This window comes from Pelophylax lessonae (assembly GCF_965119305.1).
Source record: "Pelophylax lessonae genome assembly, chromosome: 3".
Lineage (NCBI taxonomy): Eukaryota > Metazoa > Chordata > Amphibia > Anura > Ranidae > Pelophylax > Pelophylax lessonae.
The window spans coordinates 351,705,415-351,731,356 of NC_138770.1; positions in this window are offsets into that span (position 1 = coordinate 351,705,415).

The window sequence follows — 25,942 nt, forward strand, 5'->3', positions numbered from 1 at the left end:
GTACGCTGATCGGGTACGGCTGGTCGCTGATGCTCCTTGAGGACTTCCTCTCAGGGAGGATCTGCTGTCCTGAAGACCAATCTTCCATCCTGTTTTACGGTCACTGGCTTTAAAGGCTTGGCTGTTGAACGCCAGGTGCTGAAGTATGGAGGTTTGTCTGAGTCAGTGATTCCTACGCTTTTGAAAGCTAGGAAATCTACTTCTAGGAAGATCTACCATCAAACGAGGAAGAGGTACATTGTGTGGTGTGAGTCGCTTGGGGTTATCCTTGCTCCTTCTTGCTGGATCAGATCTTAACATTCCTTCAACGAGGGGTTGAACAGAAATTGGCCTTGAGTACCATCAAGGGCCAGGTATCGGCTTCGGCGGTCTTTTTACAACGAAAGTGTCCGGCATTTGGTTCCTTCAGTGCGGGCTCTGTTGCCGCCCTGGGATCTTAATGTGGTGCTTTCAGCTCTACTGAAACCTCCCTTTGAAAATATCCTGTAGGTTTCCCTGCTTGCACTGCCCCTGAAGGTGGCCTTTTTTGGTGGCTATCACTTCTACGTGCAGGGTGTCGGAACTGGCGGCGTTATCCTGTTGTTCACTTTATGGTGATTCACAAGGATAAGGATGGTGCTACGCCCCTGTCCGTCATTCCTTCCTAAGGTCGTTTCTGACTGTCATTTGAATGAAGTCATTGTGTTGCCTTTCCTGTGTCTCAGGGTAAACATCTGAAGGAAATTGCCTTGCATGCCTTGGATGTGGCCCGGGCAATTAGGGTGTACCTGGCAGCTATGGAGTCTTTAGGAAGTCAGACTCTCTATTTGAGCTCACGGACGGACCTCACAAAGGGTTGTCTGCTTCTTCTGCGATCATTTCCAAATGGATCAGACAGACTGTGGTTCAGGCCTATTGCATCAGGGGGTCAGGTTCCTCCTTTCCCTGTCAAAGAGCACTCTACTAGGGCGCTTAGTGTCTCCTGAGCTTTCCGTCCTCAAGCGTCGGTGACGCAGGTTTGCAAGGCGGCCACCTGGTCGTCGGAGCACACTTTTATAAAATGTTTAAAGTGCATGTGTTGGCATCTGCAGGTGCTTCTTTTGGCCGCAAGGTTTTGCTGGCTTATGTTTAGAGGACCTGGTCCTCCTTGAGGGTGTATTGTTTTTTCAGGTGAGCTCCAGTTGTTTTATGGTTGAGCTCCATGTTACCTGGTTGGCTATGGTTAGCCTTGGGAATTTTTTTCTGCTCTTTTCCCACCCCTCATGTTTAACACTGCTTTGGCGCGTACCAATGGTTAAGAAGATTCAGGTGCTGTTTCCGTCAATGAACTAAAGAGAAAATGGGATTTTTGACTTACAGTAAAATCCATTTCTCTGATGTTCATTGACAGACACAGCACCCACCCCTCTGTGGAGTTGGCTTTCTTCTGACACTGCTCGTAACAAAACAAGAGTGCCTATAGCTGAGAGTGGGTGTATACCACCTGGGACTACCCACAGGCATAGCCAAGCTTTTTCCTGCCTAGCGTCCTACTCCTGTAGGGGCAGTATAACCCAATGTTTAAGAAGAATCAGGAGCTGTGTCCGTCAATGAACATCAGAGAAATGGATTTTACGGTAAGTCAAAAATCCCATTATTTCTTGCTAGTATAGGAAGTTTTTATACAGCTAGGACCAACGTAGGTTAATGGCAATAAGTGATAAATGGATATTTGTGCATTTAAAAAGAAATGGTAAACAAAATACAGATTTACATGCCTTTCCTTGTTTTATCTCAGTGTTTTTACAGCAACACTGCAATCTTTTCTTTTGTATCTAGCTGTCTAATTTATGCTGTAGTGTTGTCAGTACCACTGACTTTTCCATATAAATGCAGTTTTTAAAAGTGAGCTTATTTTATGAAACTCCATGAATTAGTATATTTTTGAGTTTAACCTCTAAACAAAAATATATCTTTTTAAATTCCCTTTAATGGCAACTTCCACTAAACACTATATCTATGTTTCGAAAGTGTCCATGATACCATTGCTTGAGAACAGCAGCTGTCCTTTTTTTTTCCTGCAATATACCGTATATGGACAAGACAGCCGTAAGAAGATGCAATATAATTATGGTGTACATGCACAGAAATCACCCTGGTTGTTCATGCTGCGTTGAACCTCCATCATAGACTTTATCTAGCGGAACAGTAAACCTGGCCATGCGCTAGTAGAATGTCACGTGAAAATTGCCTTAAGGTCATTTATTAATTTTTTAAATTATTGGTGGGATTAAATTGATGTTCTTTAATCATTTAGTGGTGAGAGAATTCAGTGACATTTGTCATGTCATCTAATGCACTGATGAGATTTTATTAGATGAACGTTCATTCAAAAATCAACTAGTGTATGGCCAGTTTAACAGTTTGCTTCTATCCTGAATCTGATCTTCCTCAAACGGCTCAGATTGTTCTGCATTTGTTTTGGGATGCCTGTGGAAAAGTAAACATCTCCCAGTCCATGCCTGAGTAAGCCACATACCTGTAGGGGCTTGTTCAGATGCATGGGTGGGGTGGTGGGGGCACAAAAGCAGGTGGTAAAGCTGCGGGTAGCTGCCCACCCTAACTTCTCCCCTGATCAGGGACATGCAGCCGCTTAGGGTTGCTCACATGCCGTGGCAAACATTAAGCCCCCTGCTGCATTTGGTGGGCATAACCACTGCCAAACCTAACACATTCACGTTAATGGGGCCACGGCACGAGTGCTCTCTTGAGGTTTAGTCCTTGATGGTTACAACAGGTGGTGGGGAGATGACATGTCAACTGCCCTCTAAAAAGCAATTCAAGGGCTGCCACACACAAGAATAAGCTCTAACAGTGGGGTACATTTTTTTTTTTTTTAATATAGCACCCTACTTTTCTAATATAATAAAGGTGGTCCTTACTTGAAAAGGCTCAATTTTTATGTCCTCTCAGATCTCTATAGATCATTGCAGACTTTGTTCACTAATAACAAGATGGACAGATTAGTGTTTACTAGAAGTAAACATGGAAATGTTTTGGTGTGAACACTAAGCACAAAATGTGGCTCAGTACATCATCTAGCTAAGCCATGGCATTTCTGAAGTATAGATTTCCTGTGGCATCCTTTGCACACCAATCGTTGCTCAGCATTCTCTGAACTAGTAGTAACTTGACTTAATAAGCACTGCCTTAGAACCTGCCCCCCTTTTTTTTTTAACATATTTATTATTTTAGAAAATGTATTTTTTAAGGACTTCCTTCACTTAAAATTGACCTTGGTAACTTGAGGTAACCTGATAACTTGTCACTAGAGATCCCAAGAGTTCTAAAGAGCCCCATACAGCCACCTAAAACAGAACTCCTTTATAGATTGGATTGCTCTTTAATAGACCTAATTAGCTGACCTCAGAACCATGCTGTCTGCAATAACATAATTGTGATTAGAACTGTTCTAGCAAAATGTAATTGTGTCATGCTGTAGTACAACTTACATGAAAGCAAGTGTACTGTGGTTTCTGTTTCCTTATTTTTTTTAGAATAATATGTTAGTGCCTTGCATCAACTGTTCAGTCATGGAATGCCATCAGAACAGCTATATGACATGCAAGTGCTGAAAATAATTCCATTTTTTACTTGTATTGAGTTTGTTCACTCCACAGTATTGACTGGTAATTTATGATGAAAGTACTGTATAGCCTGACATATACATGTATTGTAAGTGGTTTCGTTTTACCCTTTGTGATTGTGAAATGTCCAAAGTAGGCCACAAACCCACCAACATAATTGTCCATTGTATGATATAGACTGAATATTTCTTGGCTCTGTTCTTGGCTACTGACCTACATAATGCTTTGGTCACAGTAAATGTATCTCATATCTTTATGCTGGATAAATTTCGACTGCCATGTCACTAGTTTGCTTTTAGTCTGCAAACCTTTATATTACTCCTTGTTAGACCATTTGCACACCCTCTTTTTGGGTCCATTTCTTTTCTTGACAGATTCTGTTCTCCTTAAGCAATTTAACAGTGAGTTTTCGTCACTGATAAGGATGGTCATTCATTAGCATTTGTCTTATCTTTTGGATGAAGAAACATGTATTTTATAAATGTATACAGATTGTTGAAGTGCTTAATCTTTCAAACAAAGTAGTGTTAAATCTATTGCAGTTATTAGCCCTGTAATAGGTTAATTCTCTAAATAACATATTTATTATTTTTGAAATAAAGACAAACCTTGAAAAAAAATCACATGAAGTACATTTTTCAATTGAAATCCTGGTTTCATTGGTAGCATATGTTTTTCATTATAATATGAGCAGAGCTATTTAAAAGAATGGAGGAACAACATTATGTAGCAAACCGCATCAGACCTTCAATATTTGAATGTTGCAGTAAGCAGCCACTTATGCCATTAGAAAGTCATAGATGAAGGTATGGATCAACATTTCGCAACTTTAATTTGCAGTCCCTCTAATAGGCAAGAGTGACATACATTAAGGGCTGCATTAAGAGCTCTAAAATGTTACTACTTTAAAGTTAATTCCACTTTCGTGTGGGGGGGGGGGGGGGGGGATTGGCAATTAAAGAAAAAATTATATTGCATATACAGTGGCGACACAAATATTATTTTTATTTCAGGTACTTATATAGCGGTCAATTTACGCAGCGCTTTACATATACATTGCACATTCACATCAGTCCCTGCCCTCAAGGAGCTTACAATCTAAGGTCCCTAACTCACATACATACACAGTAAGGCCAATTTTTTTTTATACAGCATCCAATTAACCTACCAGCATGTCTTTGGAGTGTGGGAGGAAACTGGAGTACCTGGAGGAAACCCACATGCAAACTCCAGGCAGGTAGTGTCATGGTTGGGATTCAAACCAGCGACCCTCTTGCTGCTAGGTGAAAGGGCTAACCACTACATCACTGTGCCGCCCATTATTTGAATGTTATTAAAAATTACTTTTCAATCTGCAGCTGCTGTAATTTTCTGAAAATGCAAGGCAACATGGCTACCTGGAGATGTTCTCCACACCCCAGAAACATAATTTGTCTATGGTCCATTGACAGACGCAGCTCCTATGCTTTTTATACCATTGGGTTATGCTGTGCTCTACAGGAGTAGCATTAGGCAGGAAAAAAAGTTTACCATGCCTACGGGGGCTGTCCCTATAGGCATAACCCCACACACCCTGCTCCAGCATACCAGTGTTTCTGCCTAGTGAAGGAGTAGGACCTAGGTTTCCTGCTGGGATTTCGGTCTCACTTTTTTTTTTTTTTTAAAGAATATTTTGTTTTCTATACTCATTTCTGCTAGTTAGTGTTCAGGGGGATCCTCCTGGTGAACTACAAACGATAGCCGGCTGAGGTTTTGCACTGGATAATCTAGATACTCAAGGTCTCCCAGCCTGGCCTACGAGCGTGAGCAGGTTCTAGTCCCGCACTAGGCCTCGCCACGACAAAACCCCCGTTTTTGGATGAGGACGAGCCTGCGAGTGGATGTTTCTCTGGGATGCGACGATCTGGGAAGCCCTGAGTCACAGCGTACCTCTTGGCTGGCAGCACCCCCACTCCGGGTGGGGAGGTGGTCTGTCCGGAGCGAAGCCTACCCAGTCCATAGTATGTTGAGAAAATGCAACCCCCATATCCCTTAGTGGTCTTGGGGGGGGGGGGGGGACGTGGGCCCACTCCTGAGGATGATAGGACTGGTGCTTCCTAAAAGATCCCCCTGGCCTGTCAGGATGCCTGGTCCTGTGCCTTCCCCCTGCCCTTATTGTGGTTTTCAACTGGGGGCGGTATTGCTGCCGTGCCGGGCACCCTGGGGGGGGGGGGTGAAAATGGTACCTTTTCCTTTTGGGTCTTGGAGATCCTCTGTGGCCTCCGATTTGGGGTCCCCTGACCGCATGGCACGCCGTGGGGGCCGCCATCTTTAGTGTGGGCATAGGAGAATTTCTCCCTATTGACTTGCATGGTGCAGCCATTTTCACTGTGCTTCCCATAGACTTGGGCAGCCATTTTTGTGTAGCTCTATGGACCTTTCACATTCTATGCAGGCTGATGTCATATCCTGTGACTTTCACTTTCCTGCTGCACAGATCGGCTCTGGAGGTTTCTCAGAGAGGTGGTACTGGGGTCTCTGCGGGCATATCCCTGAGCACTCTGCTATCTGCATATATTTAAGGGGGACTCCGCATAACGTGGTGATCGGTGGTGGGGACAGCGTTCTTAGAGACAGTACACCTGTTTTCTTTTGAACTAATTATGGAGTCCCAGGCACTGGTTTCACCCTCAGACCCCCTTAGTGCAACTACCAGACCTTCCGGATCGCAGTCGCTGGCCGCAATTTCAGCAGCACTGGAAAGCCTGGCAACCTAGGTCGATTTTGTGATAAAAAAAGGTTAATAGCGGAAAACCTCTTCGGTGGGGTCCTTTGATTCAGAGACTGATATGATCGTCCTCTTCAGCTGCGGTGCGGGAATGCGCTTTGGTGGAAGCCCTGATTGTTTCAGTAAGGGAAACTTTGAAAATGGCAGATGAGCCCACACCGGCAGAGACACTGGTGTCCTTTTGGCTCCAGCAAAACCCAAAAACCGGGCAAGGTTTTCCCTTGTCCCGAGAATTTTCATGATATTGGTAATGAACAATGGCGGCGCATCAAGCACGTGCTAGTAGTGCCTAAGCGCTTTAAACCCTGTTATCCCTTTGCTGAGATGGTCTCGAACCATTGGACGGTACCAACTAAGGTGGATCATCTTGTATCCAGGTTGAACAAATCTACTATAGTGCCTGTGGAAGATTCCCCATTGTTTGCCTAGCCTTTGGAGTGTACTTTAACTATTTGGTTTGCGTTCTTCCAACCCCTCGTGCCTGCACTGCTTTGGGACATTCCAATGGTATAAGAAGCAAAGGAGCTATGTCTGTCAATGGACGATAGAGAAAACTGGATTTTTGTAAGAACTTGCTGTAAAAATCTTTTTCTCTGAAGTTCATTGACAGACGCAGCACCCGCCCCTCTTATATGGGGATGGTTTTGTGTCTTACTGCTTGCAATGAAACTGGTATGCTAGAGCAGGGTGTGTGGGGTTATGCCTATAAGGACGGCCCCTGTAGGCGTGATTAAACTGTTTTTTTCCTGCCTAGTACTACTCCTGTAGGGGGCAGCATAACCCAATGATATAAGAAGCATAGGAGCTGTGTCTGTCAATGGACTTCCGAGAAAAGGATTTTACGGTAAGTTCTTATAAGAATCCAGTTTTCCTGATTGTGTGATTGGCTCACCAATTTTCCCAGAAGTCTGCCTAAGATTCAAGTCAGATTTCAGGCATCCCTGCAACTGAAATGTCATTTTTAGTGAGATACTCCCAATAGGAACATGTCTAAAGGGATGCAGGCCCAGCAGTGCTCTGCAGCTGCACAGCTGATTGATAATTATGAAACCACTCCCATTAAACCTACTCAGCACAGAGGAAAAAACAGGCATTTCTTCAGAATAACAAAAAGTAGGAATCTGCAACAAAGTTTGTTATAATCCTTGCAATGTACAGAGATCACCCAGAGGGGAATGTTTTTTTTTTCTCAACAAAAGTGGAGTTTAAAGAGGAAGTAAAGCTTCCTCTGTAACTTTTACCTATAGGTAAGCCGATGATAAGGCTTACCTATAGGTACTGTAAATTTTTCCTAAATATGCCTTGTTTAGGAGATCTTTACTTTGCATGCAGCCAGTGACCTCACTAGCGCATGCGCTCTGAAGAAACGGCCACCCATACCGTTCCTTCAGAGCCCTGTTCCGCGAACGGCGGCTCCTGTGCGCATGCGCGGGAGTGACGTCGTCATAGCTCCGGCCAATCAGATGGCCGAAAGGACACAAACCCAGAAGCAAGATGGCTGAACATGTTGGCTGTGTCACCAGTGAGCGGGCGGCGCTGCAGGGGCTTTGTTCTAAGGTAAGTATTACATAATGAGCTAGTATGCAATGCATCCTAGCTCATTGTGCCTTTGTCCTTCAGGTTTTTTTTTTTTTTTTTCCTGAAGTGTACAACCTCCTTAATAAAGAAGCACACGATGTGCTGTATTCCACACTGTTTTCTATGTAAGTGATGTGTAGACGCCAAGACCAAATATAGCTGTGTCCATTAACTTGAAATTAGCTCTGTACAGAACTGTTTAAGGATATATAAGGCTTTTATTTGGTGTAGATTATTAATAAATGCCCTGCTTAAAGCTGACATGATGATCACATGATCAAAAAACCATGCTGATTTCTTCTTGATTGATGGTAGCGATCAGGAGCTGTAAGTGACTCCCTGTCTTGCAGATAGCAGCACTCACAGCTGTGCACTCCTAGCTTTGAAAGATAACATAAATAACATTCTTTCAGTATAGGTGAGCATGAGGAATGTTTTCTCTTACGTCCTCTGACAGTTGCCGCCCACTCATTCAGTCTCCACGTCTGGGTATTGGCCTTCTCCACAGGAGTAAGCTAGGCAGAAGATTTTTGTTATAAATAATCACAAAACCTTTGTATAGACTCACCTACAGGGGCTGTCCTTCTGGTCAATACCCCCAGCTAGCCTCATTCCCAATCCAGTTTTCTGCTGCCTAGCTTAAGAGTAGGCTGGGATTCCCTGGCTGTAGCTTCGGTCTCAGCTTTTTTCTTCATTTTATGTTTCTCTCTAAAGTGTTTTTTCTTTTAAAAGATAGCTTTTCATTTTCTCCTTCGCTTAGTTAGTCGGACTTTAGAAGACTACAGCGTTTGCAGAGCTGGGCCTCGCACTGGTTGTCCTAGAACCTTACGGACTCCCAGCCTGCCATCCAGCGTTAGCAGTTTATTGGTACACCCAGGCCTCACAAACGACAATGTCCCTGGCGTCAGGGATGAGCCTGCGAAGTTGCTATCTTCGCTGGGATGTCTCAGCTGCGGTACGCCTGCGTGTTGCTAGCGTCCCCTTCCGCTGACGGCACCCCCCCCCTCCAGGTGGGAGGTTTCCAGTCGCAGAGCGGTGCCCACGTTTTCGCTGGACCGGTGAGTACCATGACTACCCCTCTGTCTTTGAAACATGTTTGTCGGGGTGTGTATGTGGGCCCTCTGTTTGGGGATGACAGTTCAGGTAAGGGTTCTATGATAACCCCCTCATGGCTGTAGGTGCGGCTCCTGTGTGTTCCTTCCCGGTCCCTGCAGGGGCGCTGTCGCTGTTTGACTGCGGTGTGTGTGGGGGGGTGTTGGGGTCTCCTACGTCCCAGGGGTGCTTGTGGTGCTCTTTGGGGGCCAGTGCATGGTGGTTTGGGGCCGCAAATAGCGCTATTCTGTGCGGCCGCCATTTTGGGTGTGGGCAGGCTGTTCGGCCTCAGAGTGTGGGCATCAGCCATTTTCTGTCATCTTTTTGGCGCCGATAGGGCGCCATCTTTAGTTTGGGCTTGATGTCCTTTGTGGGCAGCGGCCATTTTCCCAGGGCTTTTCTCGCATAGACTTCTATTGGCAATCATTTTCTTGTGGCTCAGGGCTGGCTTTGCCTCTAGGGGAGTGAGGTCACTTCCTCCTCCTTCCCTTCAGATCCTCAGCAGCGTGGGCAAGTATAACACACCGTGGGGGGCTTTTTACTGTTTTCTCTGGCTTGGATTCCTGCTAGCACTCATTTTTATAGATTCCTGTAGCCAGGGACTAGGTCTCCATTTGCGGTGGGGGCCGCAGGAATCGCCGTTTTAAAAGGCCAGCGTCACTTAAATTGTGTATTACTATTATGGAGTCCCAGGATAACAAATTCCCCACAGACCTGGTGGGTGGTTCAGGTACCCCTGAATCCACTTCTATGGCCTCTCTATCTGCTGCACTTAAGACTTTAACGTCAAAAGTGGATTTGCTGATGTCTGACCGGGTTTCTAAAAACGGCCTATGCTCTGTCTTCTGATTCAGAGCCAGATTTGGTTGCCACGGACAACATCCCCCCTGAGGTGTCCCTGTCCTCTGTCGGATGTGGAGGAGAAGGATTTGTCCTCTGGGTCGGCGCGGGACTGCGCTGCGGTGGACGTGCTTATCAGCTCTGTTAAGGACACGTTAAATTTGGATGATGAGCCCCCCCCCTGTCGGGTAAGAAGGTTTCCTTTTGGGACCCGCAAAGCCCAAAAATGGGGTCAGGTTTTTCCTTGTCCCGGGGAGTTTCATGAGACAGTGAACGACCAATGGCGTCGTATCAAACATAATTTTGTGGTGCCCAAGAGATTTCAGTACCGTTATCCCTTTGCGGATCCGGTGGACTCTCGCTGGACTGTGGCTCCTAAGGTGGACCACACTGTGTCCAGATTAAATAAAGCCACTTTAATGCCCGTGGAGGATTCCCCGGTGTTTAAAGACACGGCGGACAGGCGGGTGGAGACACTTTCCAACCACGTTTCTTGCTGAAGCCCGTGTTCGCTTCAGTAATGGTATCTCAGGCTGTTGTAGAATGGGCCAAAACGCTTAGGCGCACTTTAATTGCTGACTCCGCCTCTCCTGCTGCGCTGGAGATGGTGGATCAAGTGGGCCAGGCCGTGCTGTACTTACAGTGCCTTGCGAAACTATTCGACCCCCTTGAACTTTTCGACCTTTTGCCACATTTCAGGCTTCAAACATAAAGATATAAAACGGTCATTTTTTTGTGAAGAATCAACCAGTTGGACACAATCATGAAGTGGAACGAAATTTATTGGATATTTCAAACTTTGTTAAATAAAAAACTGAAAAATTGGGCGTGCAAAATTATTCAGCCCCTTTACTTTCAGTGCAGCAAACTCTCTCCAGAAGTTCAGTGAGGATCTCTAAAAAATCCAATGATGACCTACAGTGGGTACGGAAAGTATTCAGACCCCCTTAAATTTTTCACTCTTTGTTATATTGCAGCCATTTGCTAAAATCATTTAGGTTCATTCTTCTTCCTCATGAATGTACACATAGCACCCCATACTGACAGAAAAACACAGAATTGTTGACATTGTTGCAGATTTATTAAAAAAGAAAAACTGAAATATCACATGGTCCTAAGTATTCAGACCCTTTGCTCAGTATTTAGTAGAAGCCCCCTTTTGATCTAATACAGCCAGGAGTCTTTTTGGGAAAGATGCAACAAGTCTTTCACACCTGGATTTGGGGATCCTCTGCCATTTCTCCTTGCAGATCCTCTCCAGTTCTGTCAGGTTGGATGGTAAACGTTGGTGGACAGCCATTTTTAGGTCTCTCCAGAGATGCTCAATTGGGTTTAAGTCAGGGCTCTGGCTGGGCCATTCAAGAACAGTCACAGAGTTGTTGTGAAGCCACTCCTTCGTTATTTTAGCTGTGTGCTTAGGGTCATTGTCTTGTTGGAAGGTAAACCTTCGGCCCAGAGCACTCTGGAGAAGGTTTTTGTTCAGGATATCCCTGTACTTGGCCGCATTCATCTTTCCCTCGATTGCAACCAGTCGTCCTGTCCCTGCAGCTGAAAAACACCCCCACAGCATGATGCTGCCACCACCATGCTTCACTGTTGGGACTGTATTGGACAGGTGATGAGCAGTGCCTGGTTTTCTCCACACATACCGCTTAGAATTAAGGCCAAAAAGTTCTATTTTGGTCTCATCAGACCAGAGAATCTTATTTCTCACCATCTTGGAGTCCTTCAGGTGTTTTTTTAGCAAACTCCATGCGGGCTTTCATGTGTCTTACACTGAGGAGAGGCTTCCATCGGGCCACTCTGCCATAAAGCCCCGACTGGTGGAGGGCTGCAGTGATGGTTGACTTTCTACAACTTTCTCCCATCTCCTGACTGCATCTCTGGAGCTCAGCCACAGTGATCTTTGGGTTCTTCGTTACCTCTCTCACCAAGGCTCTTCTCCCCCGATAGCTCAGTTTGGCCAGACGGCCAGCTCTAGGAAGGGTTCTGGTCGTCCCAAACGTCTTCCATTTGAGGATTATGGAGGCCACTGTGCTCTTAGGAACCTTAAGTGCAGCATAAATCTTTTTGTAACCTTGGCCAGATCTGTGCCTTGCCACAATTCTGTCTCTGAGCTCTTCAGGCAGTTCCTTTGACCTCATGATTCTCATTTGCTCTGACATGCATTGTGATCTGGAAGGTCTTATATAGACAGGTGTGTGGCTTTCCTAATCAAGTTCAATCAGTATAATCAAACACAGCTGGACTCAAATGAAGGTGTAGAACCATCTCAAGGATGATCAGAAGAAATGGAAAGCACCTGAGTTAAATATGAGTGTCACAGCAAAGGGTCTGAATACTTAGGACCATGTGATATTTCAGTTTTTCTTTTTTAATAAATCTGCAACAATGTCAACAATTCTGTGTTTTTCTGTCAGTATGGGGTGCTATGTGTACATTCATGAGGAAGAAGAATGAACCTAAATGATTTTAGCAAATGGCTGCAATATAACAGAGTGAAAAATTTAAGGGGGTCTGAATACTTTCTGTACCCACTGTAAATGACTAATGATGATAAATAGAATCCACCTGTGTGTAATCAAGTCTCCGTATAAATGCACCTGCACTGTGATAGTCTCAGAGGTCAGTTTAAAGCGCAGAGAGCATCATGAAGAACAAGGAACACACCAGGCAGGTCCGAGATACTGTTGTGGAGAAGTTTAAAGCCGGATTTGGATACAAAAAGATTTCCCAAGCTTTAAACATCCCAAGGAGCACTGTGCAAGCGACAATATTGAAGTGAAAGGAGTATCAGACCACTGCAAATCTACGAAGACCTGGCCGTCCCTCTAAACTTTCAGCTCATACAAGGAGAAGACTGATCAGAGATGCAGCCAAGAGGCCCATGATCACTCTGGATGAACTGCAGAGATCTACAGCTGAGGTGGGAGACTCTGTCCATAGGACAACAATCAGTCGTATACTGCACAAATCTGGCCTTTATGGAAGAGTGGCAAGAAGAAAGCCATTTCTTAAAGATATTCATAAAAAGTGTCGTTTAAAGTTTGCCACAAGCCACCTGGGAGACACACCAAACATGTAGAAGAAGGTGCTCTGGTCAGAAGAACCAAAATCAAACTTTTTGACAACAATGCAAACCGTTATGTTTGGCGTAAAAGCAACACAGCTCATCACCCTGAACACACCATCCCCACTGTCAAACATGGTGGTGGCAGCATCATGGTTTGGGCCTGCTTTTCTTCAGCAGGGACAGGGAAGATTGTTAAAATTGATGGGAAGATGGATGGAGCCAAATAAGAAGATGGGAAGATGGATGGACCATTCTGGAAGAAAACCTGATGGAGTCTGCAAAAGACCTGAGACTGGGACGGAGATTTGTCTTCCAACAAGACAATGATCCAAAACATAAAGCAAAATCTACAATGGAATGGTTCACAAATAAACATATCCAGGTCTTAGAATGGCCAAGCCAAAGTCCAGACCTGAATCCAATTGAGAATCTGTGGAAAGAACTGAAAACTGCTGTTCACAAACGCTCTCCATCCAACCCCACTGAACTCGAGCTGTTTTGCAAGGAGGAATGGGCAAAAATTTCAGTCTCTCGATGTGCAAAACTGATAGAGACATACCCCAAGCAACTTACATCTGTAATCGCAGCAAAAGGTGGCGCTACAAAGTATTAACTTAAGGGGGCTGAATAATTTTGCACGCCCAATTTTTCAGTTTTTTTATTTGTTAAACTTTGAAATATCCAATAAATTTCGTTCCACTTCATGATTGTGTCCCACTTGTTGATTCTTCACAAAAAGTGACAGTTTTATATCTTTGTTTGAAGCTGAAATGTGGCAAAAGGTCGAAAAAGTTCAAGGGGGCCAAATACTTTTGCAAGGCACTGTATGTGACGCGGCCTTGGATGAGGCCCCTTTAGTCACATGGCTGTCGGCGGTTGCGATCCGCCGCATCACTTGGTTAAAAAGCTGGTCGGCCAACCAGTCTTCCAAAAAGACAGTGACTGACATCCCTTATGCGGGGGAGTCGTGTTTTTGGGGACTCTCTGGATGAACTGATCAAAGGGCTCACTGGGGGCAAGAGCACTCTTTTGCCCCAGGTGGCTAGGGGTAAATCGTCCCGCACCAAGCGGGTCCCTCCTTTAAACCTAACCAGGGGTCCGTTTGTGCCTTCAGGGCACAGGACAAAGGGAAGTCCTTCAAGGCCTCTAGTGGCCAGAAGAAGCCTTGGGTGGGTAAGTCCAAAGCCGGCCATACTGGCACAGCGACTCAGTCCGCTTCGTCCTGAAGGGACGCCCTCACCAGTCTCAGGGGTGGGGGGACATCTGCGTTGTTTTCCCGAGCCCCGGCTGTCCAAGATTCCGGACAGATGGGTTCAAGAACTCATTCGTTCAGGGTACAAGATCAAATTTCGGTCTCGCCCCGCAGACAGGTTCTTTCCCTCAAATCTTCATTAAACTCCCGATCGGTTCTGGGATCTCCGCCGGGCGGTTCAGGATCTCCTCGCCCAAGGCGTAGTCATCCCGGTTCCACAGCGGGACAGGTTTCAGGGTTTTTACTCCAATCTGTTCACAGTGCCCAGAAAGGAGGGCAAGGTGCGTCCGATCCTGGACTTGAAGTTTCTAAACCGCTTTGTCCGGGTTAAGTTTCGGATGGAGTCTCTCCGGTCGGTGGTGGCATCCCAGGGGATTTCTTGGCTTCCATCGACCTCAAGGATGCTTATCTACACATTCCTCCCTATCTACGAGGGTCATCAGAGGTCCCTCCGCTTCGCAATCGCGGAGGAGCATTATCAGTTCGTGGCGTTGCCTTTCGGCCTCGCTTCAGCACCAAGGGTTTTTACCAGTGTTGGCTCCTGTTCTAGCCCTGTTAAGGGTGCAGGGGATTGCCATCCTCGGTTACCTGGACGATCTCCTATTAAGGTCGAGTTCTAGTGCCACTCTTGTCGCGTGATCTGTTGATCACGGTTCAGACTCCGCCCAGGGGATGGTCTTTCTTCTGGAGGACAAGCTCCGGATTCTGCAGGACGAGGTTCGGTCCCTCAGGGACAACGAGTGCTCCTCAAGCTTCAGACCTGTATGCGGTCCCTGGGCTTGATGGTGTCGGCTTTCGAGGCTATCCCATTTGCACAGTTTCACACGAGATCTCTTCAAGCGGAGATTCTGGTCAAGGGGGACAGACATCCTCAGTCCTTGGAAAGGAGGATTTCTTTGAGCCCCCAAGTGAGATCGGATCTCCTGTGGTGGCTCCAGTCTCTGGTTCTGACTGAAGGCAAGTCCTTCTGACCGTTGCTGTGGACTGTGGTCACCACGGATGCCAGCCTGTGGGGCTGGGGTGGCGTTCTGGGCAAGTTGTGTGCCTAGGGCACTTGGTCGGAGGGGGAATCCTCCCTGCCGATAAATGTCTTGGAACTGCGGGCAATCAGGCTCTGTTTGCTCCGTTGGTCGGATCGACTTCGGGGCTGCCCAGTGCATGTATAGACGGACAACGCAACTGCGGTGGCTTACATCAATCACCAAGGGGGCACCAGGAGTGCCCGGGCGGCCAAAGAAGTGGCCGAGATTCTGTCCTGGGCCGAGACGTAGGTCCCGGCGATTTGGGCAGTTCACATTCTAGGTGTGGAGAATTGGCAGGCGGACTATGTGAGTCGCCAGACCCTGGACCAGGGGTAATGGTCCCTCCACCCGGACGTGTTTCAGATGCTGTGTGCGCGGTGGGAATCCCCGGATGTGGATCTGTTTGCGTCTCCTCTCAACAACAAGGTGGAAAGGTTCGTGGCACGAACGCGCGACCCTCTGGAGGACCCGTTGGTGAACGGTACCGACTGATTTATGCCTTTTCCCCCGATTTCAGTTGTCCAGATTCCTCCACAGGTTGGTCTCGGAACCGAGATTGGTGATTCTGGTGGCCCCAGACTGGCCACGTCGGTCTTGGTACGCGGACATCATGCAAATGGTCGTCGAGCCCCCCTGGCGGCTTCCGCTAAGAGACGATCTTCTGTCTCAAGGGCCGATCTTCCATCCTGCTTTACGGTATGTGGTATCTGGAGTATGCTGTCCAGTTCTGGGCACCGGTCCTCAGGAAGGATGTGCTGGAACTGGAGAAAGTCCAGAGAAGGGCAACAAAAATAATTAGGGGAATGGAGGACATCAGCTATGAGGAAAGACTACAAGCACTGAACCTATTCTCTCTGGAGAAGAGACGATTGAGGGGGGATATGATATCAATGTACAAATACTGTACTGGCGACCCTAGCATAAGGAACAAACTATTCAGAGAAAGGAGATACAATAAGACACGTGGCCACTCACTAAAACTTGAGGAAAGGCGGTTTAACCTTAAAGTGCGTAAGGGGTTCTTCACTGTAAGAGCGGTAAGGATGTGGAATTCTCTTCCACAAGCAGTCGTATCAGCAGGGAGCATTGATAGTTTCAAAAAACTATTAGATGGACACCTTAAAGACCACAACATACAGGGGTATACAATGTACGGTTAGAAGCAAACACACACACACATAGGTTGAACTGGATGGACTGATGTCTTTTTTCAACCTCACTAACTATGTAACTATGTAACGGTCGCTGGCTTTGACGGCGTGGCTGTTGAAAGCCAAGTCTTGAGAGACAGAGGTCTCTCGTCGGCGGTCATTCCTACCATGCTCAAGGCCAGGAAGGCCTCCTTTGGTAAGATTTATCATCGCACCTGGAAGGCTTATTTCGCCTGGTGTGAGTTGCAGGGGTTCCATCCCCGCTCCTTTTCGGTGGCGAGGGTGTTGGCTTTCCTGCAAACCGGTGTGGACCAGCATCTGGCGCTGACCACGATTAAGGGCCAGTTGTTGGCGCTGGCCATTCTGTTTCAGCGCCCCTTGGCGTCAAAATTCCTTGATCCGAATCTTTTATTCAAGGGGTGCGTCATTTGGCTCCCCCGAGGAGGGCTCCCTTGCCCCCTTGGGACCTGAATTTGGTTCTGTCCGTTTTACAACGTCCTCCCTTTGAGAACATCCAGGAGATTCCTCTGCCTGTGCTGTCACGGAAAGTTGCCTTTCTGGTGGCGATCACATCTGCTTGTAGGGTTTTAGAGTTGGCGGCTCTGTCCTGCCGCTCCCCCTACCTGGTTGTTCATAGGGATAAGGTGGTCTTGCGACCTCATCAGTCCTTCCTCCCGAAGGTGGTTTCAGACTTCCACCTCAATGAGGACATTGTGTTGCCTTCGCTGTGTGCAAAGCCTAAGCATCCTAAGGAGTTTGCTTTGTATTCCTTGGATGTGGTCCGGGCGATCAGGGTCTACCTGTCGTCTACTGAATCCTTCCGGAAGTCGGATTGTCTTTTTGTCCTTCCCGAGCGCCCTCGGAAGGGTGCGTCTGCGGCAACCATTTCAAAATGGATCAGACAGACGATTGTGCAGGCCTATTCGATTAGGGATCAGGTTCCACCTTTCCCTGTCACAGCGCACTCTACCAGAGCGGTTAGTGCGTCTTGGGCCTTCTGCCATCAGGCGTCGGTGACTCAGGTGTGCAAAGCGGCGACCTGGTCGTCCGTGCATACCTTTACAAGGTTTTACAAACTTGATGTATTGGCATCTGCGGATGCCTCTTTTGGCCGCAAAGTTTTGAGTGCGGCAGTGCCTTAGGGGTGACAGGGCAATTTTTTGCCTGTCTCCTCCTGTTGTGGTTTCTTTCTTGTTTTTTGTTTTCCTGGGTTCGCTCCTGTTGAGCTTTTTTGTTGCCCAGTTTTCTCTGGATCAGAAAAGATTCTTTTCTCTGACCTGGATGCTGCGTTGCCTCTTTGACGGTTGCGTTTTTCCCACCCCTCACATCTACTCTGCTTTGGGACGTCCCAGACGTGCAGACTGAATGAGTGGGCGGCGACTGTCAGAGGACGTAAGAGAAAATAGAATTTTTGTAAGAACTTACCGTAAAATTCTTTTCTCTGAGTCCTCTGACAGTCGCCGCCCCACACCCCTCTTTTGGGGTTCATGGATCTCTGTACTGCTTGCTACCAAACTGAATTTGTAATGAGGCTAGCTTGGGGGTATTGACCAGAAGGACAGCCCCCTGTAGGTGTGTCTATACAAAGGTTTTGTGATTATTTCTAACAAAATCTTCTGCCTAGCTTACTCCTGTAGAGAAGGCCAATACCAAGACGTGCAGACTGAATGAGTGGGCGGCGACTGTCAGTGGACTCAGAGAAAAGAATTTTACTGTAAGTTCTTACAAAAATTCTATTTTTCTACATATTGCCTGGAGTTCAGCTTAGTGGTTTAGGACAACAAGCGGCAATAAATATACAGTTAGTTCTCATATGTGTAATTTATCTGTCAATCTCAGTTTTTTTAATGGGCAACCCACATTTTCACACACAGCTTTATTAGCCACATTTTAAACACGATTACAATGATTTTAATTATCTGTGTACACAATTACTTATTTGGACATTTTGTTTAAAAATTGAAGTCATGTTCAACTTTATATTTCCAAATGCAGCTAGTGAAAGTACATCAGTTTGACTTGTTATTCCTTGTTCAGTAACACTGGAATATACATATTTAAGAGAACATATAGTTTAGTGCCAAAGCGGGGTAGACGGAAAGCAAAAAAAAAGCCCCACTCCAGCACTGTTCCTTGGTTCCAAAACCTTAGTATTGAAATTAATTATGACATTTACTCTATGTCCTGGGTTTGTAATTCAGAAATATTAAAGCCAGACATAGTCGGGCAACTAGAATTTTCATTAGGAGGCCAGCCCCTATATTTCTTCCATGATAAGTTTACTTTATAGTATGTTCGTGTCATGGGATTCCAGTGCTGAGGGTTTTCTATCAACAGCAATGGGAACAACTTGTTCCCAAGTTTCTTATGGTAAATGCTTGAGCGTGAAAAATCCAGTATTGTATAGTGACAGTCCATGCTATAAAATAATGCAGGTAGGAGTACAGCAAGTTTTAATTTTGTTTACTGCAGGCTTCTATGCTTCACTTTACATATCAGTCCATGCCCTCAAGGAAATTACATTCCATGGCAAACACATACTTGGGCCAATTTTGGACAAGAGCCCGATAACCTACCTGTCTTTGGAGTGTGTGAGGAAACTCTGGTATCCGGGGTGGGGATTTGAAACAATGACCCTAGTGCTGCAAGGCAAAAGTGCTAACCACTAGGCTGCCCCACATTTATTTTTAATTTAAAAATCGACAGGTCTTTTTACCACTTTCAAAAAAAATGCACTTGCCACACACACCCAAACACTTAATCATAGTACATGGGGCATGTGTAGAATGTCCAGTCCTCCTTTCCTGCTTCTGGGACCTCCCTTTCTACTCACCTTCACTTCTCGCCTTTGATTAATAAGTGCCAGAGTTGCTGTGTACACAGAGCAGCTCTGACCATTGCTGCTGTCAAAAAAAGCTGTCGGTCTGTGTTTATCAACAACATTGTTTAGACTGAAAATGGAAAGATATGCATAATGTTGTTACTTTTATATCTAGCCTGTTTCATTCATCTGCAGATCAAAGGAATGAACTTATATCTGCATATGATGTCCGCTACGGGCCCATTAACACTATAATTCAATAAAATTCCGCTCCTGTGCATGTGTGTTTCATTCATTTTTATGCTTGTTTTTCTGCATCGTTTTTATTTTATTTTTTTTATATAAGGCATGTTTTCTCTAATCTAATTGTTGTGGGAGAGAGGTGCATTAAAGAGGTTGTAAACCCATAGATTTTTTTTTTCGCAACCTGAAAGAGAGACATAATGAGCTAGTATGCACCGCATACTAGCTCATTATGAAATACTTACCTTAGAACGAGCCCCCGCCGTGCCGCCCGCTTACCTGTATGACTTCCGGGATCGCGGCATCCGGCCATCTGATTGGCCGGAGTCGTGGTGACGTCACTCCCGCGCACGCGCGCGGAAGCCGACAGTCACGGCACCAGCGGCCGTTCCTTCAGAGCGCATGCGCCAGTGACGTCACCGGCTGCATGTAAGGTAAATATCTCCTAAACGGTACATGTTTAGGAGATATTTACAGTACCTATAGGTAAGCCTTATCATATAGGTAAAAGTGTCAGAGGAGGGTTTACTTCCTCTTTAAAGGACAAGTTCACGTTGAATAAAAATAAAAAATGCAGATTTGCAGGTTAAAAAAATGTGCATTTCTTTTTCCTAAGGAGCCTGCAGAGCATTGCACCTGCAATCAGCAGTTAATCCAATATGCTTATCTACGTATTCCCATTTACCCACCTCATCTGTACTTTGCAGTAGATAACACACTTTGCCAATTTGTCACATTGCAATTTAACCTATCCTTTGCACCCAGAGTATTACCAAAGGTACTTATACCTCCTAATAGCTCTCCAAAGAACTCTGGACATTCGGGTAACAGGGTACCTAGTTGACCACCTTCTGAATGTCTCCCCTCCCTTTCAACTATCTGCAAACATTCAAAACACTATTTAGATGCTTAAGGCCTTTGGTTTGGTAATCGACTTTCAAAAGTCTGCTTTCCAAACTTCCCTTAAACACTCCAATCTGGAAACAGCCCAGACAAAAGTCTTGTTCCACAAAACAAAATCACCTCTTCAGGATCTTCTGCTCAAATTTTAAAACCAGAGAGGCATCCCTCAGTAAGGTTCTCTGAGTTCTGGGCTACCCTCATAAACAAAAAAGGACCAACAATTTTGGAAAAAAAAAATGTTTTTATCTTCTGACGGCACTCCCCTGCTATCTGAGGGAGGGCGGTTTCCCGTTTGATATGATGCACCCCACGCCATCGGGTACAGGTAAGTACACTGTGTGGGGCCTCTGTCTGGGGTCGGCAGTCCTGTGTGTCTGTGGTGTCCCCTATGTCTGTGCGTTCTGGGCTCCCTGATCCCGGTCCCTGCTTGGGTTTTTTCTCTCACAGCCAGCGCTGTGTTGGGTTTTGGGGGATCCCTCTCCTGTGTCACTTTAGGGTGCTTGGAGGTACAGACACGTGCGGCGACCGCTGCAGGGTTAAAAACCGCCGGTCCGCCATTTTAGGTGTGGGCAGCATGTCTGGCTTCACTGTGGGCGCTTATACAGCATTGTATGTAGTGTATATTGGCGCCTTGCAGCGAGTGGGAGTGTGTGGCAAACGATCGTTCCGAGCACATGTCGGTGGCCATCTTGCCGAAGCCTCCCATTGCTTTACATAGGCATCCATGTTTCCTTAGCCTCAGTTCAGTCTTCCTTCCTTCACTCGCGACTGTGGTGGTAACACACTTGTGGGGTTCTGTTCTGCTGTCCTTCTTTTCCTCCATTGTGCAATCTTCCTGGCTTTCAGTTTGTCCCTGCGGGGGGGTCTGTGTTCCACAGTCTTTGTAGCGGTGTGCTGCGGGGTCCGCGGCGCGCTTAAAGGGCCAGTACCTTAAAAAAAAAAAAAACTTTTTTGCAATGGAATCCCAGGACAGCAAATTCCCTCCAGCCTTTGTGGGGGATTCAAGTTCCACTGAATCCTCTACCCTGACTAATTTGGCTGCTGTAGTGGCGACTTTGGTGTCCAAAATGGATGTGCTGATGACTGAACATGCTGCTAGAAAAAGGCCTAGGATTTCTTTTTCTTCTGATTCTGAATGTGACATGGTTGCTGTAGGTAGCGTGCCCCTTTCAGGGTCTCGCTCTTCTCAGGACCCGCAAGAGTCTGAGGGGGAGGCGGAGGTTACAGGGGTGGATCAACCCCCCACTGGGACGCCCGAGGAACGCGCAGCTATGGATGCGCTGATTTCTGCCATTAAAGAAACACTACATTTAGAGGATTAGCCCAATCCTCTGGGCATTGTGTCCTCTTTTGGTATACACAGGACCCACAAGACGGCGCAGGTTTTTCCTTGCCCCGCTGAGATTCATCACACTGTGAATGAGCAATGGCGCAATTTAAAACACACCTTCACGGTGCCTAAAAGGTTTCAACTTCTCTACCCTTTTGCGTCTATTACGGTTGCACGCTGGTGTGTGGCTCCTCAAGTGGATCACACTGTAGCCAGATTGAACAAGGCTACTCTGGTTCCCACTGAAGATTCTCCGGTATTTAGGGATCCTACTGATAGGAGGCTGGAATCTCTTGCCCGCCACACCTATGTGGTGGCGGGTTCCATGCTAAAGCCTATTTTCGCCTCTGTCATGGCGGCTCAGGCTGTGGCGGATTGGACCAAGGTGCTCAGATGCACTCTCGTGGCTGATTCTGCCCCCCCCCCCCACTACCGTGGAGATGGTGGACCAGATTTATCAAGGGGTCATGTATTTGTGCGATGCGGCCTTAAATGAGGCCCCATTGGCTGCGCGCCTGTCCAGTGTAACCATCGACTGATATGGTTGAAGAGCTGGTCGTCTGACCAGAGAGGCGGTAGCTGATATTTCCTATGCAGAGTCTCACCTTTTTGGTGAATCCCTGGATGAATTGGTTAAGGGAGTCACTGGGGGCAAGAGCATTCTGCTGCCCCAGAATCCTAAGGGCAAGTGTTTCCGCGGCAAGCGGGGTCCCGCCTTTAAACCTAATCAGGGGTCCTTTCGTGCCTTCAAGGCACAGTACAAGGAAAAACCCTTCAAGGGCCAGGGTGGCCAGAGAAAGCCCTGGGCCGGCAAACAAAAATCCGGCCAAGCTGGTGCGGGGGCTCAGTCCGCCTCTGCCTGAAGGGGCGCCCTCACCCATTTCAGGGGTGGGGGACGTTTGTGCGGTTTCCTTCAACCTTGGCTGCTCCAAGTTCTGGACAGGTGGGTTCAGGAAATCATTCGATCAGGGTACAAGATCGAATTTCTTTCACGGCCGGCAGACAGATTCTTTCCCTCAAATCTTCATTTGACCCCAGGGCGGTTACGCGGTACAGGATCTCCTCGCTCAGGGGGTAATCGTCCCGGTGCCTCAACGGGACAGGTTTCGGGAGTTTTACTCGAATCTGTTCACTGTGCCCAGAAAGGAGGGCAAAGTGCGTCCGATTCTGGACTTGAAAGCTCTGAACCACTTTGTGCGCGTTCGAAAGTTCCGCATGGAATCGCTCCGCTCTGTGGTAGCCTCCCTTAGTCCGGGAGAATTCCTGGCCTCTATCGACCTGAAGGATGCCTGAAGGATGCCTATCTACACATCCCCATTTTCGAGGGTCATCAGAGGTACCTCCGGTTTGCTATCGCGGAGGATCATTATCAGTTTGTGGCATTACCTTTTGGTCTCGCTTCGGCACCAAGGGTCTTTACCAAAGTGTTGGCGCCTGTTCTGGGACTGTTGCGGACACAGGGCATTGCGGTCTTGGGATATCTGGACGATCTCCTGTTAAGGTCGAGTGCCAGTCAGAGCCTGCTGCGCGATCTGTCCACTACGGTCCAGATGCTCCAGGAGTTCGGTTGGACCATCAACGTTCAGAAGTCGACCTTGTCTCCTTCGGTTCGTCTCCCGTATTTAGGAATGGTTCTGGACTCTGCTCAAGCAAAGGTGTTCTTACCGGAGGACAAGCTCCGGACCCTGCAGTCCGAGGTCAGGTCCCTCAGGGACAATGAATCCTCGTCACTCAGGACCTGTATGCGGTCCCTGGGGTTGATGGTATCGGCCTTCGAGGCGATACCATTTGCACAGTTTCACACGCGGTCTCTCCAAGCGGAGATCCTGGCCAGATGGGACGGACTACCTCAGTCCTTGGACCTGAGAGTGTCTCCAAACCAGAATGGATCTCTTGTGGTGGCTTCCGGCCGTTACCACGGATGCCAGCCTGTCGGGCTGGGGTGGCGTCCTGGGCAACCTATCTGCCCAGGGCACTTGGTCGGAGAAGGAATCCTCCCTTCCGATAAACATATTGGAATTGAGAGCGATCAGGCTGTGCCTGCTCCACTGCTCGGATCGTCTTCAGGGCCGTCCTGTACGGGTGCAGATGGACAATGCCACTGCGGTGGCTTACATCAATCACCAAGGGGGCACCAGGAGTGCCCGGGCGGCCCAGGAAGTGACCAGTATTCTGTCTTGGGCCGAGACTCATGTCCCGGCGATATCTGCAGTTCACATTCCGGGTGTGGAGAACTGGCAGGCCGATTATCTGAGCCGCCAGACCCTGGACCAGGGGGAATGGTCCCTGCACCCTGAGGTTTTTCAAATGCTGTGTGCGAAGTGGGGATCCCCGAATGTGGATCTGTTCGCGTCTCGGCTAAACCACAAGGTGGAAAGGTTCGTGGCAAGAACGCGCGATCCTCTGGCAGACGCCTCAGATGCGCTGGTGGTGCCTTGGCATCAGTATCGTCTGATCTATGCCTTTCCTACGATTCAGTTGTTGTCCAGGTTCCTTCGCAGGGTGACCTCGGAACAAACACTGGTGATTCTGGTGGCGCCGGACTGGCCACGCCGGTCCTGGTGCGCGGACATCGTTCACCTGGCCGTCGAGCCTCCATGGCGGCTGCCAATGCGAGAAGATCTGCTGTCTCAGGGACCGATCTTCCATCCTGCTTTACAGTCACTGGCTTTAACGGCATGGCTGTTGAAAGCCAGGTCCTGAGAGACAGGGATCTCTTTAGAGGTCATTCCTACTTTACTCAAGGCTAGAAAAGCCTCGTCTGGTAAGATCTTTTACCGTACATGGAAAGCTTATTTTGCCTGGTGTGAGTCCAGGGGTTTTTCTCCTCGTTCATACTCGGTGGCGAGAGTGTTGGCTTTCCTCCAGTCTGGTGTGGACCAGCGCCTTGCGTTGGCCACAATTAAGGGCCAGGTATCTGCACTGGCTGTTCTTTTTCAGCGCCCTGTGGCGTCTAATTCTTTGATTCGCACCTTTGTTCAAGGTGTGCGTCACTTGGCCCCTCCTAGAAGGGAGCCCTTACCTCCATGGGACTTGAACTTGGTTCTGTCCGTGTTACAACGTTCCCCGTTTGAAAACATCAGGGAAATTTCGTTACCTCTGCTGTCTAAAAAGGTTGCCTTTTTCGTAGCGATCACTTCTGCTCGCAGGGTGTCGGAATTGGCGGCATTGTCTTGCCGCTCCCCTTACCTGGTGGTTCATAGGGATAAGGTGGTCTTGCTACCTAACCCGTCCTTTCTTCCAAAGGTGGTTTTGGATTTTCACCTCAATGAGGACATTGTTTTACCTTCGCTCTGTGCAAATCCTAAGAATCCTAAGGAGGTTGCCTTACATTCTTTGGATGTTGTCAAGGCGATCAGGGTTTACCTGTCGTCGACTGAATCCTTTCGAAAATCGGATTCTCTCTTTGTCCTTCCTGAGGGACCTCGGAAGGGTATGGCTGCGTCTGCGGCGACCATTGCAAAATGGATCAGACAGACAATTGTTCAGGCCAATAGTTGAAGGAACGGTACCGCCCTTCCCTGTCAAGGCGCACTCTACCAGAGCGGTGAGTATGTCCTGGGCCCTCCGGCATCAGGCTTCGGTGGCCCAGGTGTGCAAGGCTGCGACTTGGTCGTCGGTGCACACCTTTTCAAAATTCTACAAAATTGATGTTCTGGCATCAGCTGATGCCTCCGCTTTGGCCGCATTGGTTATTTGCTTTCCTGGGTTGTTGCTCCTGTTGAGCTTTTTTGTTGCCCAGTGGGTTCCCTTTCAGTTCAGTAAGGTTCCTTACTCTGATGTGGGTACTGCGTTGCCTTTTCTGGCGGTTGCGATTCCCACCCCTCATGTCTACACTGCTTTGGGACATCCCCATTGGTGAAGACTGTATGAGGGGGCGGCGACTGTCGGAGGACGTAAGAGAAAACTGAATTTTTGTAAAATCTTACCGTAAAATTCCTTTCTCTGAGTCCTCCAACAGTCGCCGCCCCTCTTTTGGGGTTCTTATACACTTAACTGCTTGCTACCAAACTGAGTTGGGATGGCTATTGCAGGGGGGTATTGGACCAGTGAGACAGCCCCCATGGGTGTGTCTATGTAAATGCTTTTGTTTTAACAAGTCTTTTGCCTAGCTACTCCTAAGGAGAGGAAGTCAATACCTCATTGGTGAAGACTGTATGAGTGGGCGGCGACTGTCGGAGGACTCAGAGAAAGGAATTTTCCGGTAAGATTTTACAAAAATTCCGTTATTTCACATGTCTGCAGATACTCTGTAACTGGGTTAG